We start from the raw sequence: 15,348 nt of genomic DNA, 5'->3' as shown, positions 1-15,348 counted from the left end.
AGGAGTAAAGGAGAAAAGCAAAGGGGAGGAGAGGCCTCGAGACGGGAAGGGAGAGACGGGGGAGAAGAGAGGGCCTGATAGGGTAAGCCTGCAGCAAAGAGAAAGTTGAAGGGAGAATTTGGGAATGTTGCAGGTTTTTTTCAGTTTCTCTTTCATCAATCTAGACCAAAGTGTTGTAGGCGCTGATACCACTCCCCTCCATTCAGTCTCATTGACAGTGTCATGAAGGATTTTCAGTGCCTGTGATCAGCGGAGCACCTAGAGAAGAAGGGAAGTTCAGGCAGTGAACAGGGCACTCAGCCACTCGGCAGGGGTTTGGGACACAGCAGAGAACCCTGCCTGAGAAAAACAGTAAGTATAATACGTAAACGATATAGTGTAATATATAGGTGATACAGTGCTTTGGAAACAGAAGAAAGTGGAGCAGGTTAAAGGAGTGAGGTTTCATTATCTAGGGTGGTCAGGGGCGGCTTCCTTAAGAGGCATTTGAGCTAAGATACAGAGCAGATGAGGGAGTCAGCTCAGTGCTACCTGGGAGGGTAATCCAGGAAGTGGGACCAGCTGGTGAAAAGGCCTCAAGGTATAGACTAAAAAGCTTTCCCATGGGGTTTCTCAGATGCTCCTCACAATCACCCAGAGAAGAGCAAGGCGTGGGTATTTACCATTCACACTTACAGTTGAGTAAACTGAGCTTGGTGACATGAAGTGATTGCCCAACGTCGCATGCCTGGGAGGTGACAGTTGTCTGTATTTGAGACTGACTCTCTGTCTAGTGCTCTTTCCTATTAAGCATCCAGAAACTTTGTTTCCCTACCTGGAAAGTTATTATTCTTCCTTATCTAGAAAACATAGGTGTTGCCACATAACTAGTTGTCAAGTAATTATTTTGTGTGACTAGCTGTGTCCTGAAAGTATTGGGAGAGGGGGTGGTGCACATACCCTTTTGGTGCACAAGAGGAAGAAATGGAGAGACTCCTGGAGGTCAGGTGATGTTAATGTGGGGTGGGAGACACGGGGCGTGAGGGTGGCCAGGTGCAGGCACTCCGCAGGCAGCTAGAGCCTGATGGGAAGGAAGGGCGGGGAAAGCCGCGGGGTGGGAGATTGAGTGTCTTGGTAGCAGGGCGCTGCTGTGGTTTGTCCCTGTCCACTAGTGTTGCTGTGGACGAGTTACTTCACCTCTCTGTGCCCAAGTGGAAAGACAAGAAGGCCAGGCGGGTGTGTGGAGCTCTCAGGGGTAAGGCAATGCAGGCGACCCTTTCTCTGGGTCTCTCGGTGCTGCTCCTCAGATGGCCAAATGAAATTCACTTGTGGGGCAAGTCGGGGGCAGGATGGGGTGGGGCTACGAAATGGAAGGGAAGAGCCAGGCTTGTATGGAACAGGAACAGGAGGTCCCAGGATTTGGGGGCAGCGGGGGAAGGGGGACAGTTTCCTATTGGCCTCTTTGCACTGGATGGGCCCAAAGCGTGGAGGCCGACAACATGAAACAGCTTCCGAGCGGCCTAAAGAGACAGCGGAAGTGTCAGCCTAGCGGAGCGGAGAGAGGGTCCGCGGTGCTCCTTCGGCCCAAGTCCCAAGGCCCCACCGGCGTTTCAAGAGTCTCGGTCGCGGGTCGGCCGGGTTCAGGTGAGTCCCTGGGCGAGCGGGATGGGCGGGGGCGGTGCATCGGGCTCCAGGCTAAAATCCAGGAAAGAGGGCGCGCAGTGCGGGTTGCGCCAAGAACGAAGGCCGGCCTTCCAGGAATAGATATACCACGACTACTAATAGATACTTCTGTAGCGCTCACCACGAGCCTGGCACTGTTCTAATCGCTTAACAGGTAGTAACTCATTTAATCGTCAAAAAATGGTCTGTATACGGGAATTCTCTGGCGGTCCAGTGGTTAGGACTCCGCACTTTCACTGCCGAAGGCCTGGGTTCAATCCCTGGTCGGGAAACTAAAATCCCGCAAACCAAGGGGCGTGGCCCCCCCCCCCAAAATCTATATGATTATTATCAACTCCATGTTAAAGAGGGTGAAACTGAGGCACGGAGAGGTAAGGTCACACAGCTTGAAGGCCCCCTTTGTGCTCTTGACCCCATTTCAGTAAGAAGCTATAAAGTATTACATCAGTGCTGTCAAGGCTGTACTGGATTCCGTTTTAACTGCTACCCTATTTAGAATTGAGAGCCCCGTTTCTTTAGCAGTTCTACTGATAGACATTGAGGTTGTGTCCTGTTTTCACTATTAGGAACAACACTGCAGTGCCAGGTCGTGCACTTGCTTCCTTGAGCACAAGTGTTAAGTGCAGAACCATAGCATATGCACATGTTTTAAAAGCTTTTTTTTTTTTTAATTACAAAGAATTTAAAACGTTGACAAAGACTGAAAGAATAATATAATGAACCCTTACATGCTCACCCACCTTCAACAGTTAGCAGCTCTTGACCAGTCTTGTATCATGTGTGTCCCCATCCACCCACTCCCTTCCCTTGTTATTTTGAAGCAAAAACATACTGTTTTACCTGTAAATATTCCAGTATGTATCTCTAACAAATACTTTTTAAAACATAGGCATAATACCTTTATCTCATAAAAGCTTAATAGTTATTCCTTATGTCATTACATATCCAGTAAGTGCTTACATTCCAATTTTTATTATCGTATATATATGTTTAGTTAAATATATATCATATATCATATATATATGTTATATATGTATCATATATGTATATATGTATGTATCATATATCATATATATGTATATATCATATGTATCATATATCATATATCATATATATATATGTTAAATATATATATCATATATCATATATATATATGTTCAACTAAATGTTTAGTTGAATCAGGTTCCCCATTATGTCTACAAAATGTGTTTGACTGGTAGGTCTTGTCTATTTTTTTGTTTGTTTTTGGCTGCGTTGGGTCTTGGTTGCTACCAGCGGGCTTTCTCTAGCTGCGGCGGGCGGGGCTACTCTTTGTTGCGGTGGGTGGGCTTATTGCGGTGGCTTCTCTTGTTGTGGAGCACGGGCTCTAGACGCGCAGGCTTCACTAGTTGCGGCGTGTGGGCTCGGTAGTTGTGGCTCGCGGGCTTAGTTGCTTCACGGCATGTGGGATCTTCCCGGATCAGGGCTCGAACCTGTGTCCCCTGCATTGGCAGGCGGATTCTTAACCACTGCGCCACCAGGGAAATCCCTCTTGTCTCTTTTAATTGGATTTCTGCTCCATTTCTTTCTTCCCATTGCATTGTATTTCCTGGGCATGGGGGTTGTTTATCCTGTAGTTGCCCCCCAGTATGCATTTTGATAAATGCTTCCCTGTAGTGTACTTTCACACCTTTCTCTGTTTCTACTTCCTGGGAGTTGGTAGTTCAGTCTGAAGGCTTGAACGTATTCAGGTTCAGCCTTTCTGGCAAGACCACTTAATCCTGGTGTCACTTTCTTCCATCAAGAAAGAATGTCTGGTTTCTCTTTGTGATGTTAGCAACCACTGATGAATAGTGTCTCTATCCACTAATTCATAATTGGTGGCAAAATCACAATATTCTAATTATATCATTCCTTCTTTATTCACTCGAAGAATACTTTTTTTTTTTGGCTGCGTGGCCTGGCTTGCGGGAGTTTTCAGTTCCCGAACCAGTGATCGAACCCGGGACCTTGGCAGGGAAAGCACAGAGTCCTAACCACTGGACCGTCAGGGAATTCCCTAGAAGAATACATTTATTAAAAGAAACTTTTTCTTATCATCTATTTGGTTACCAAGTGTTATAATTCACATGGAAAAGGCAGGATAAATCCTTGATTGTTTCCTTTTATTTACCAGTTTTCAGGATAGTTAGTTGGTGACCAATCCAGTTTTTTAAAATAAGAGTAATTATGAATTCATGGATGTAAACATCCTTAAAGTGTTTCAATCCACTGCTGTCATTATCTTTACTGATGCTCAAATTTTCCCATCTTCAAGTGGGAAGTTCTTCAAGTTGGCTTCTGACATTAGACCCTCATAGTCAGGAACTTCCTTGCTTTATGGTGACAAGATGTTTCAGGCTTATGTCATATAATTCCTGCCTCAGATCTGTATTCAGCCATTTCTCCAAGGAGCCTTGGTTTCTTCTTGGGGAAACAGAATTTCAAGACCACAAATTGGATGCCAGGGGATGTTCACTGTTTCTAAGCCTTTTTAGTAGAAAGACCTAAGGCATCTATATTTTATTGATACTTCCAATTAAAATTCAGGACTATAGGGTGTTTACTTCTCTTACATTTGTATCTACTTTTGTGTTAGTTATTTCTATTTCAAAACTTAGTAGTTTAAAACAACACACATTATCTCATAGTTTTCATGTGTCAGGAATCCAGGTATGGCTCAACTGGGTCCTCTGCTTCAGAGTCTCTCAAGACTGAAATCAAGGTGTTAAACAGGGCTAGTGTCTCATCAGAAGGCTTGACTGGGGAAGGATCTGCTTCCAAGTTCACGTGGTTGTTGACAGGATTCTGTTCCTTGAGGGTTCTTGGACTGAGGGCCTTATTTACTCAGTTACTTGCTGGCTGTTGACAAGAGGGCCATGTAGGCCTCTTTAACATGACTGCCTTTATATACTTTAAAATTTTTATTGAAGTATAGTTGATTTATAATGTGTTAATTTTTGCTGTACAGCAAAGTGATTCGGTTATATATATATATATTCTTTTTCATATTCTTTTCCATTATGCTTTATCAGAGGATATTGAATATAGTTCCCTGTGCTATAAATAGGACTTTGTTTCTGGGTTGTTGTTGTTTATTGTTTTATTTTTATTTATTTATTTTTAGATTTCAGTTCCTATGGATTTTTAAAAAATTTTTATTTTATATTGGAGTATAGTTGATTAACAATGTTGTGTTGGTTTTAGGTGTACAGCAATGTGATTCAGTTATACATATACATGTATCTATTCTTTTTCAAATTCTTTTCCCATTTAGTTTATTACAGAGTATTGAGCAGAGTTCCTTTTGCTATATGGTAGGTCCTTGTTGGTTATTTTAAATATAACAGTGTGTACATGTATATCTCCAAACTCCCAGTCTATCCTTCCCCCCCACCCATCCCCCCAGTAACCATAAGTTCATTCTCTAAGTCTGTGACTCTATTTCCGTTTTATAAATGAGTTCATATGTATCAATTTTTTTTTAGATTCTGCATATCAGTGATATCGTATGATGTTTGTTTTTCTCTGACTTCACTTAGTATGATAATCTACAAGTCTATCCATGTTGCTGCAAATGGCATTATTTCATTCTCTTTAATGGCTGAGTAATATTCCATTGTATATATGTACCACATCTTGTTTATCCATCCATCTGTTGATGGACATTTAGGTTGTTTCCATGACCTGACTATTGTAAATAGTGCTGCAATGAACACTGGGGTGCATGTATCCTTTTGAACCATGTTTTTCTCCAGATATATGCCCAGGATTGGGATTGCAGGATCATATGATAGTTCTATTTTTAGTTTCTTAAGGAACCTCCATACTGTTCTCCACAGTAGCTGTACCAATTTACATTCCCACCAACAGCATAGGAGGGTTCCCTTTTCTCCACACCCTCTCCAGCATTTATTGTTTGTAGACTTTTTGATGATGGCCATTCTGACTGGTGTGAGGTGATATCTCATAGTTTTTTGGGTTTTTTTTCTGGCCATGCTGTGCAGCTTGCAGGATCTTAGTTCCCCAACCAGGGATGGAACCCGGGCCCCCAGCATTGGAAGCACGGAGTCCTAACCACTGGACCACCAGGGAATTCCCTCATTGTAGTTTCTTTTTTTTTTTTAATATTTATTTATTTATTTGGCTATGCTGGGTCTTAGTTGCGGTACATGGGATCTTTTTTAGTTGTGGCATGTGGGATCTTTAGCTGCAGCATGCAAACTCTTAGTTGCAGCATGTGGGATCTAGTTCCCTGACCAGCGATCGAACCCTGGCCCCCTGCATTGGGAGCATGGAGTCCCAGACACTGGATCAAAGGGAAGTCCCTCTCATTGTAGTTTTTTGTTTATTTTGTTTTGTTTTGCCGTGCAGCCTGCAGGATCTTAGTTCCCCAACCAGGGATTGAACCTGGGCCCTCAGCAGTGACAGCGTGTAGTCCTAACCACTGGACCACCAGGGAATTCCCTCATTGTAGTTTTGATTTGCATTTCTCTAATAATTAGCGATGTTGAGCATCTTTTCAGGTACCCCTTGGCCATCTGTATGTCTTCTTTGGAGAAATGTCTATTTAGGTCTTTTGCCATTTTTTGATTGGGTTGTTGTTTATTTTTTCATATTGAGGCACATGAGCTGTTTGTAAATTTTAGAGATTAATCCCTTGTCTGTCACACTGTTTGCAAATATTTTCTCCCATTCTGTGGGTTGTCATTTCATTTTGTTTATGATTTCCTTTGCTATACACAAGCTTTTGAGTTTAATTAGGTCCCATTTGTTTATTTTTGGTTTTATTTCCATTACTCTAGGAGATGGATCAAAAAAGATATTGCTTTGATTTATATGAAAGAGTGCTCTGCTTATGTTTTCCTCTAAGAGTTTTACAGTATCCAGTCTTACATTTAGGTCTTTAACCCATTTTGAGTTTATTTTTGTCTATGGTGTTTAAGAATGTTCTAATTTTATTTTTTTACATATAGCTGTCCAGTTTTCTCAGAGCCATTTATTGAAGAGACTGACTTTTCTCCATTGTATAGTCTTGCCTCCTTTGTCATAGATTAATTGACCATAGGTGCATGGGTTTATTTCTGGGCTTTCTGTCCTGTTCCAGTGATCTATATTTCTGTTTTTGTGCCAGTACCATACTGTTTTGATGACTGTAGCTTTTTAGTGTAGTCTGAAGTCCGGGAGCTTGATTCCTCCAGCTCCATTTTTCTTTCTCAATATTGCTTTGGCTATTCGGGGTCTTTTGTGTCTCCATACAAATTTTAAGATTTTTTTGTTCTAGTTTTGTGAAAAATGCCATTGATAATTTGATAGGGATTGCACTGAATCTGTAGATTGCCTTGGATAGTAAAGTCATTTCGATAATACTGATTCTTCCAATCTAAGAACATGGTATATCTTTCCATCTATTTGTGTCATCTTCCATTTCTTTCATCAGCGTCTTATAGTTTTCGGAGTACAGGTCTTTTGCCTCCTTAGGTAGGTTTATTCCTAGGTATTTTATTCTTTTTGATGCGATGGCAAATGGGATTGTTTCTTTAATTTGTTTCTGAACTTTCATTGTTATTGTATAGAAATGCGACAGATTTCTGTGTATTAATTTTGTATCCTGCAACTTTACTGAATTCATTGATGAGCTCTAGCAGTTTTCTGGTAGCATCTTTAGGGTTTTCCATGTATAGTATCATGTCATCTGCAAACAGTGACAGTTTTTGTTTTTTCTTTTTAATTTTATTATTATTTGGCTGCGTCGGGTCTAGTTGTGGCATGTGGGATCTTTGTTGTAGCATACAGGATCTTCGTTGCAGTATGCGGGATCTATTGTTGTGGTGCGTGGGCTTCTCTAGTTGCGGTGCGCAGGCTTCTCTCTGGTTGTGGTGCACAGGCTAAGTAGTTGTGGTGCATGGGCTCTCTAGTTGCAGCATGTGGGCTTCTCTCTAGTTGTGGCACGCGGGCTTCAGAGCATGCGGGCTCAGTAGTTGCAGTGTATGGGCTCACTAATTGTGGCATGTGGGCTCTATAGCACGTGAGCTTAGTTGCCCCGCAGCATGTGGGATCTTAGTTCCCTGACCAGGGATTGAACCTGCGTCTCCTGCATTGGAAGGCGGATTCTTAACCATGGGACCACCAGGGAAGTCCCAAATAGTGACAGTTTTACTTATTCTTTTCCAAATTGGAATTCCCTTTATTTCTTTTTCTTCTCTGCCATGGCTAGGACTGCCAAAACTATGTTGCATAATAGCATTGAGAGTGGACATCCTTGTCTTTTTCCTGATCTTAAAGGAAATGCTTTCACCTTTTCACTGTTGAGTATGATGTTAGCTGTAGGTTTATCATTTATGGCCTTAATTATGTTGAGGTATGTTCACTGTATGCCCACTTTCTGGAGAGTTTTTGTCATAATTGGATGTTGAATTTTGTCAAAAGCTTTTTCTGCATCTATTGAATGATCATATAGTTTTTATTCTTCAATTTGTTGATGTGGTGTATCACACTGATTGATTTGCAGATACTGAAAAATCCTTGCATCCCTAGGATATGTCCCAGTTGGTCATGGCGTATGATCCATTTGAAGTATTGTTGGATTCAGTTTGCTAGTATTTTGTTGAGCATTTTTGCATCTATGTTCATCAGTGATATTAGCCTGTAATTTTCTTTTTTTCCTTCCTTCCTTCCTTTGGTATCCTTTTCTGGTTTTGATATCAGGGTGATGGTGGCCTCATAGAATGAGTTTGGGAGTGTTCCTTCCTCTGCAATTTTTGGGAATAGTTTCAGAAGGATAGGTGTTAACTCTTCTCTAAATGTTTGATAGGATTCACCTGTGAAGACATCTGGTCCTGGACTTTTGTTTGTTAGGAGTTTTTTTTTTTTTAATTTATTTTTGGCTGCATTGGGTCTTCGTTGTTGTGCGTGGGCTTTCTCTAGTTGCAGTGAGCAGGGCTACTCTTCCTTGCAGTGCACAGGCTTCTAGTTGCGGTGGTTTCTCTTGTTGTGGAGCATGGGGTCTAGGTGCGCAGGCTTCAGTAGTTGTAGCATGTGGGCTCAGCAGTTGTGGCTCATGGGCTCTAGAGTGCAGGCTTAGTAGTTGTGGTGCATGGGCTTAGTTGCTCCATGGCCTGTGGGATCTTCCTGGACCAGGGCTCGAACCTGTGTCCCCTGCATTGGCAGGTGGAACCCCAACCACTGCACCACCAGGGAAACCCCTGTTAGGAGTTTTTAAATCATATTTTCAACTTCAGTACTTGTGATTGGTCTGTTCATATTTTCCATTTCTTCTCTTCATATTTTCCGTTTTTTCCTGGTTCAGTCTTGGGAGATTGTACCTTTCTAAAAAATTGTTCATTTCTTCTACGTTTTCCATTTTATCAGCATACAGTTGCTTGTAGTAGTCTCTCGTGATCCTTTGTATTCCTCTGGTGTCCATTGTTGTAACTTCTCCTTTTTCATTTCTAATTTTATTGAGTTGAGCCCCCTCTCTCTTTTTCTTGTTGAGTCTGGATAAAGGTTTATCCATTTTGTTTATCTTTTCAAAGAACCCAGCTTTTAGTTTCATTGATCTTTTGTGTTGTTTTCTTCATCTCTATTTCATTTATTTCTGCTCTAAGCTTTATGGTTTCTTTCCTTCTACTAACTTTGGGGTTTGTTTGTTGTTCTTTCTCTAGTTCCTTTAGGTGTAAGTTTAGGTTATTTATTTGAGATTTGTCTTGTTTCTTGAGGTAAGATTGTATTGCTATATATTTCCCTTTTAGAACTGCTTTTGCTGCATCCAGAAGGTTTTGGATCATCATGCTTTCATTTTCATTTGTCTCTAGGTATGTTTTTATTTCCTCTTTGATTTCTTCAGTGATCCATTGGTTGGTTAGTAACATATTGTTTAGCCCCCACATGTTTGTGTTTTTTAGTTATTTTCCTATAGTTGATTTCTAGTCTCATTACATTGTAGTCAGAAAAGTTGCTTGATATGATTTCAATTTTCTTAAATTTACTGAGGCTGTCTTTGTGGCCCAGCATGTGATCAATCCTGGAGAATGTTTAGGTGCACTTGAGAAGAACGTGTATTCTGCTGCTTTTGGATGGAATGCTCTATAAATATCAATTAAGTCCATCTGATCTAATGTGTTATTTAAGGCCTGTGTTTCCTTATTGATTTTCTGTCTGGATGATCTGTTCATGATGAAAGTGGGGTGTTAAACTCCCCACTGTTATTGTGTTTCTGTCTATTTCTCCTTTTATGGCTGTTGGTATTTGCCTTATCTATTGAGGTGCTTCTATGTTGGGTGCATATATATTTACAATTGTTACATCTTCTTCTTGGATTGCTCCCTTGATCATTATGTAGTGTCCTTCTTTGTCTCTTGTAACAGTCTTTATTCTAAAGTCTATTTTGGGGACTTCCCTGGAGGTCCAATGGTTAAAACTCCACACTTCCATTGCAGGGGTCATGGGTTTAATCCCTGGTTGGGCATCTAAGATCCCGCATGCTGCATGGTGCGGCCAAAAAAAAGAAGCCCGTTTTGTCTGATATGAGTATTGTTACTCCAGCTTTCTTTTGATTTCCATTTGTATGGAATTCCTTTTTCCATCTGCCCACTTTCAGTCTGTATGTATCGCTAGATCTGAAGTGGGTCTCTTATACAGAACATATATATGGGTCTTGTTTTTTTAATCCATTCAGTGAGTCTGTTTCTTTTGGCTGGAGCATTTAATCCGCTTGCATTTAAGGTAATTACCAATATATATGTTTGTATGGCCATTTTGGATTTGCTTTTATAGGTGGTTTTTTTTCCCCTTCCTCTTTTGTTCTCTTCTCTTGTGATTTGATGACTAACTTTAGTGTTGTGTTTGGATTCCTTTTTCTTTTTTGTGTGTGTATCTATAGTAGATTTTTGTTCATGGTTACAATGAGGTTTTGGTATAGCAGACTATATATAAACAAGATTGTTTTAAGTTGCTGGTCTTTTAATTTCAAATGCATTTCTAATATCCTGCATTTGTGCTCTCCTCTTCTCACAGATGCTGGTTTTGATGTCATATTTGTGTGCAGATGATTTCCACCTTTACTGTATGTTTGCCTTTACCAGTGAGCTTTTCTATTCATAATTTTCTTGTTTCTAGTGGTGGCCTTTTCTTTTCTGCCTAGAGAAGTTCCTTTAGCATTTGCTGCAAACCTGGTCTGGTGGTGCTGAATTCTCTTAGCTTTTGCTTGTCTGTAAATCTTTTGATTTCTCTGTCAAATCTGAATTAGAGCCTTGCTGGGTACAGTATTCTTGGTTGTAGGTTCTTCTTCCCTTTCATCACTTTAAATATATTGTGCCATTCCCTTCTGGCCTGCAGAGATACTGCTGAGAAATCAGCTGATAACCTTATGGGAGTTCCCTTGTGTGTTATTTGTTGCTTTTCCCTCATTGCTTTTAATTTTTTTTCTTAGTCTTTAATTTTTGTCAATTTGATTACTATGTGTCTCAGCATGTTCCTCCTTGGGTTTATCCTGCCTGGGACTCTCTGCACTTCCTGGACTCGGGTGACTGTTTCCTTTTCCATGTTGAGGAAGTTTTCAGCTATTATCTCTTCAAATATTTTCTCAGATCCTTTCTCTCTCTCTTCTCCCTCTGGGACCCCTGTAATGTGAATGTTGGCACATTTAATGTTGTCCCAGAGTTCTCTCATACTGTTCTTATTTCTTTTCATTCTTTTTTCTTTATTCTGTTCCATGGAAGTGATTTCCACCATTGTCTTCCAGCTCACTTATCTGTTCTTCTGCCTCAGTTGTCCTGCTATTGATTCCTTCTAGTGTATTTTTCATTTCAGTTATTGTATTGTTCACCTCTGTTTGTTCATTCTTTAGTTCTTATAGGTCTTTGTTAAACATTTCTTGTATCTTCTTGATCTGTGCCTCCATTCTGTTTTGAGATCTTGGCTCATCTTTACTCTCATTATTCTGAATTCTTTTTCAGGTAGATTGCCTATCTCCAATTCACTTAGTTTTTCTTCTTGGGTTTTTATCTTGGTCCTTCATCTGGGACATATTCCTCTGCCATCTCATTTTGTCTAACTTTCTGTGATTGTGATTTCCATTCTGCAGGATTGTAGTTCTTCTTGCTTCTGCTCTCTGCTCCCTGGTGGATGAGGCTGTCTAAGAGGCTTGTGCAGGCTTCCTGGTGGGAGGGACTGGTTCCTGCCCACTGGTATGTGGAGCTGGGTCTTGTACCTCTGGTGGGCAGGGCCCTGCCAGGGAGTGTGTTTATCAGGAATCTGTGTGCTCAGGAAGACTTTAAGCAGCCCGTCTACTGATGGCTGGGGTTGTGTTCTCGCCCTGTTGGTTGTCTGGCCTGAGGCATCCCATCACTGGAGCCTACAGGCTGTTGGGTGGGGCCACATCTTGGTGAGAAGATGGTGCCCTCCAGGTGGGCTCATACCAATGAGTACTCCCTAGAACTGCTGCCACCAGTGTCCCTGTCCCTGCAGTGAGCCACAGCTACCCCCTGCCTCTTCAGGAGACCCTCCAATACTAGCAGGTTAAGTCTGGCCCAGTCTTTTATGAGGTCACCGCTTTTTCCCCTGGATCCTGGTGCACACAAGACCCTGTGTGTGCCCTCTAAGAGTGGACTTTCTGTTTTCCCCAGTCCTGTGGAATTCCTGTGATCAAACCCCACTGGCTTTCAAAGCCAGATTCTCTGGGGGCTCCTCCTCCCATTGCCAGACCCCCAGGCTGGGGAGCCTGATGTGAGGCTCAGAGGTTTCACTCCTGTGGGAGAACTTCTGTGGTATAATTAGTTTCCAGTTTGTGGGTCGCCTACCCGGCATGCATGGGACTTGATTTTATCATGATTGTACCCCTCCTACTGTCTTGTTGTGGCTTCTTCTTTATCTTTGGACGTAGGGTATCTTTTTTGTAGGTTCCAGCATTTTTTTGTTGATGGTTGTTCAGTAGTTAGTTGTAATTTTGGTGTTTATGTAAGAGGTGAGCTCACGTCCTTCTACTCTGCTGTCTTGTCTCCCAGTCAAGATTAGGTTTTCCCCACAACTGAGTTGCAGAGTTTTGAGGACATTGTTGTTTATCTGTTCTATACATAATAGTCTGCATCTGCTAATCCCAAACTCCCAATACTTCCCTCCATCCCTCCTCCCGCAACCACAAGTCTGTTCTGTATATCTGTGTGTCTGTTTCTGTTTTGTAGATACGTTCATTTGTGTTGTATTTTAGATTCCATATATAAGTGATATCATATGGTATTTGTCTTTCTCTTTCTGACTTACTACACTTAGTATGATAATTTCTAGGTCCACGTTGCTGCAAATGGCATTATTTCATTTTTATGGCTCAGTAATATTCCATTGTATATATATACACCACATCTTCTTTTTCCATTCATCTGTTGATGGACATTTAAGCTATTTCCATGTTTTGGCTCTTGTAGTAGTGCTACTATGAACATAGGGGTACATGTATCTTTTTGAATTATAGTTTTGTTTGGATATATGCCCAGGAGTGGGATTGCTGTATCATATGGCAACTCTAGTTTTTTGAGGAACCTCCCTACTGTTTTCCATAGTGGCTGCTCCAATTTACATTCCCACTAACAGTGTAGGAGGGTTCCCTTTTCTCCACACCCTCTCCAGCATTTGTTATTTGTAGACTTTTTAATGATGGCCATTCTGACTGGTGTGAGGTGGTACCTCATTGTAGTTTTGATTTGTATTTCTCTGGTAATTAGTGATGATGAGCACTTTTTCGTGTGCCTTTTGACTATCTGTATGCTTTGGAGATATGTCTATTCAGATCTTTGGCCCATTTTTTGATTGGGTTGTTTGGGCTTTTGTTGTGGTTGTGTTATTTAGTTGTATGAGCTGTTTGTATATTTTGGAAATTAAGCCCTTATCGGTCACATCATTTGCAAATATTTTTCTCCCAGTCCATAAGTTGTCATTTCGTTTTGTTTAAAACATGATTGCTTGCTTCATCTAAATCCCCAGAGAAGAGCATCAGCTATCAAGCAAAAATCACAGTTTAGCAAAATAATTTTTAGCCTATTCACAGAGGTTACATCCCCTCAACATTACTGTATTCTATTGGTTAGAAGCAAGCTATTTAAAGGGGGTGAGGGATTATATAAGGCTTTGAATACTGGGAACTGCGATCATTGGAGGACATCTTACAGCCTGCCTACCACACTTTTCTCCCATGTCAAGAATTCTAGTTACCAAGGACAGTGGGATGATAAAATTAAAATATCACATCGGGCTTCCCTGGTGGCGCAGTGGTTGAGAGTCCACCTGCCGATGCAGGGGACACGGGCTCATGCCCTGGTCTGGGAAGATCCCACATGCCGCGGAGCGGCTGGGCCTGTGAGCCGTGGCCACTGAGCCTGCGCGTCCGGAGCCTGTGCTCCGCAACAGGAGAGGCCACAACAGTGAGAGGCCCGCATACCGCAAAAAAAAAAAAGACATCATTTATGCATTTAAAATTTTAATAGATACTAAAGTAACTCCAGATTGGCTTTGCCAGTTTACATCCCATATCCCATATCCTTGCCAATATTAATCAAACTTTTAAATAGTTGCCAATCTCTTAGGTGTGTAATGGTGTGTTGTTTTTATTTTTAATCTCCAAATACTAATAGAATTATGATCTTTTTATATGCTTATTGGCCATTTGCATTTCTTCCTTTTTGAATTCCTTATTCATATCCTTTGTCCAGCTTCTTTTTGGGCTTTTTAACTTTTCCTTATTGATTGGCAGAAATTCTTTATAGTCTGTATATTAACCCCTTAATTAATATGGATTAGTTAATCCATATTAATATGTGTGTGCAGTTATGTGTGTATATACACACACACACGTGTCATTAAAAAAATAGGACTACCTCTGAAGCCAAGATGCTAAATTGGAGTCCTGCTGAATCCCAGGCTCCAGGCAGAGTGAACCTGCTACTGAATTATCTGGACTATCTGGAGAAGCAAGAGAAGTCCCAGTTGTGGCCATGCCAGTTCCCTCCAGAACAAAAAAGGGCTACAGGAACCAAGGTGGAGAAAAACAGCTTCACATAGAATCAGGAATCTAGCCTGCTAGGAAAGAGTCCTTTACACCAGGAAATCTGCAGATAGCACTTCTGCTACCAGGATTTCCTTGGGCCTTGGCTCTGAGCCATCTCTGCGAGATCTGGAAGTAACAAAGACCCAACCCCTCCCTCCTCCCAGTAGCAGTGACTTCACCAAGATATGTTTATGTCCTCACATGTAAATTTTGGAGGGAGGCAATTTCCAGGGCTCTATTCCAGCCTTTAGGGAACCAGGTTCCTTCTAGCTTATTACTCCATCACTTCCTGAGCAGGTACTGGTGTGTATAGAGCACCTGGGCCAGTTCTGCTCTAGTCTTCCCTGTGCTATACAGTAGGACCTTGTTGTTTACCTACTTTATATACAGTAGTGTGTATCTGCTAATCCCAAACTCCTAATTTACCCCTTCCCCACCCTCTCCCCTTTGGTAACCATAAGTTTTCTCTATCTATGTTTCTGTTCTGTAAATAAGTTTATTTGTAGCCTATTTTAGATTCCACTTATAAGTGATATCATATTTGTCTTTTTCGGTGTGACTTACTTCACTTAGTATGATAATCTCTAGGTCCATCCATGTTGCTGCAAATGGCATTATTTCATTCTTTTTTA

At 41.3% G+C, this 15,348-nt stretch overlaps 1 non-coding gene across 1 annotated transcript; it reads right to left on the bottom strand.

The window, feature by feature from the left end:
- Positions 1 to 6,069: 6,069 nt before the first annotated feature.
- Positions 6,070 to 6,142, bottom strand: TRNAD-GUC (transfer RNA aspartic acid (anticodon GUC)). The gene has a single exon. It is a non-coding gene; the product is annotated as a tRNA-Asp (tRNA).
- Between the last annotated feature and the right edge of the window lie 9,206 nt (positions 6,143 to 15,348).

This window comes from Tursiops truncatus, chromosome 10, assembly GCF_011762595.2.
Source record: "Tursiops truncatus isolate mTurTru1 chromosome 10, mTurTru1.mat.Y, whole genome shotgun sequence".
NCBI lineage: Eukaryota > Metazoa > Chordata > Mammalia > Artiodactyla > Delphinidae > Tursiops > Tursiops truncatus.
The sequence above is the reverse complement of the archived record's forward strand: the minus strand, read 5'-3'. Positions and strand labels throughout refer to the sequence as shown.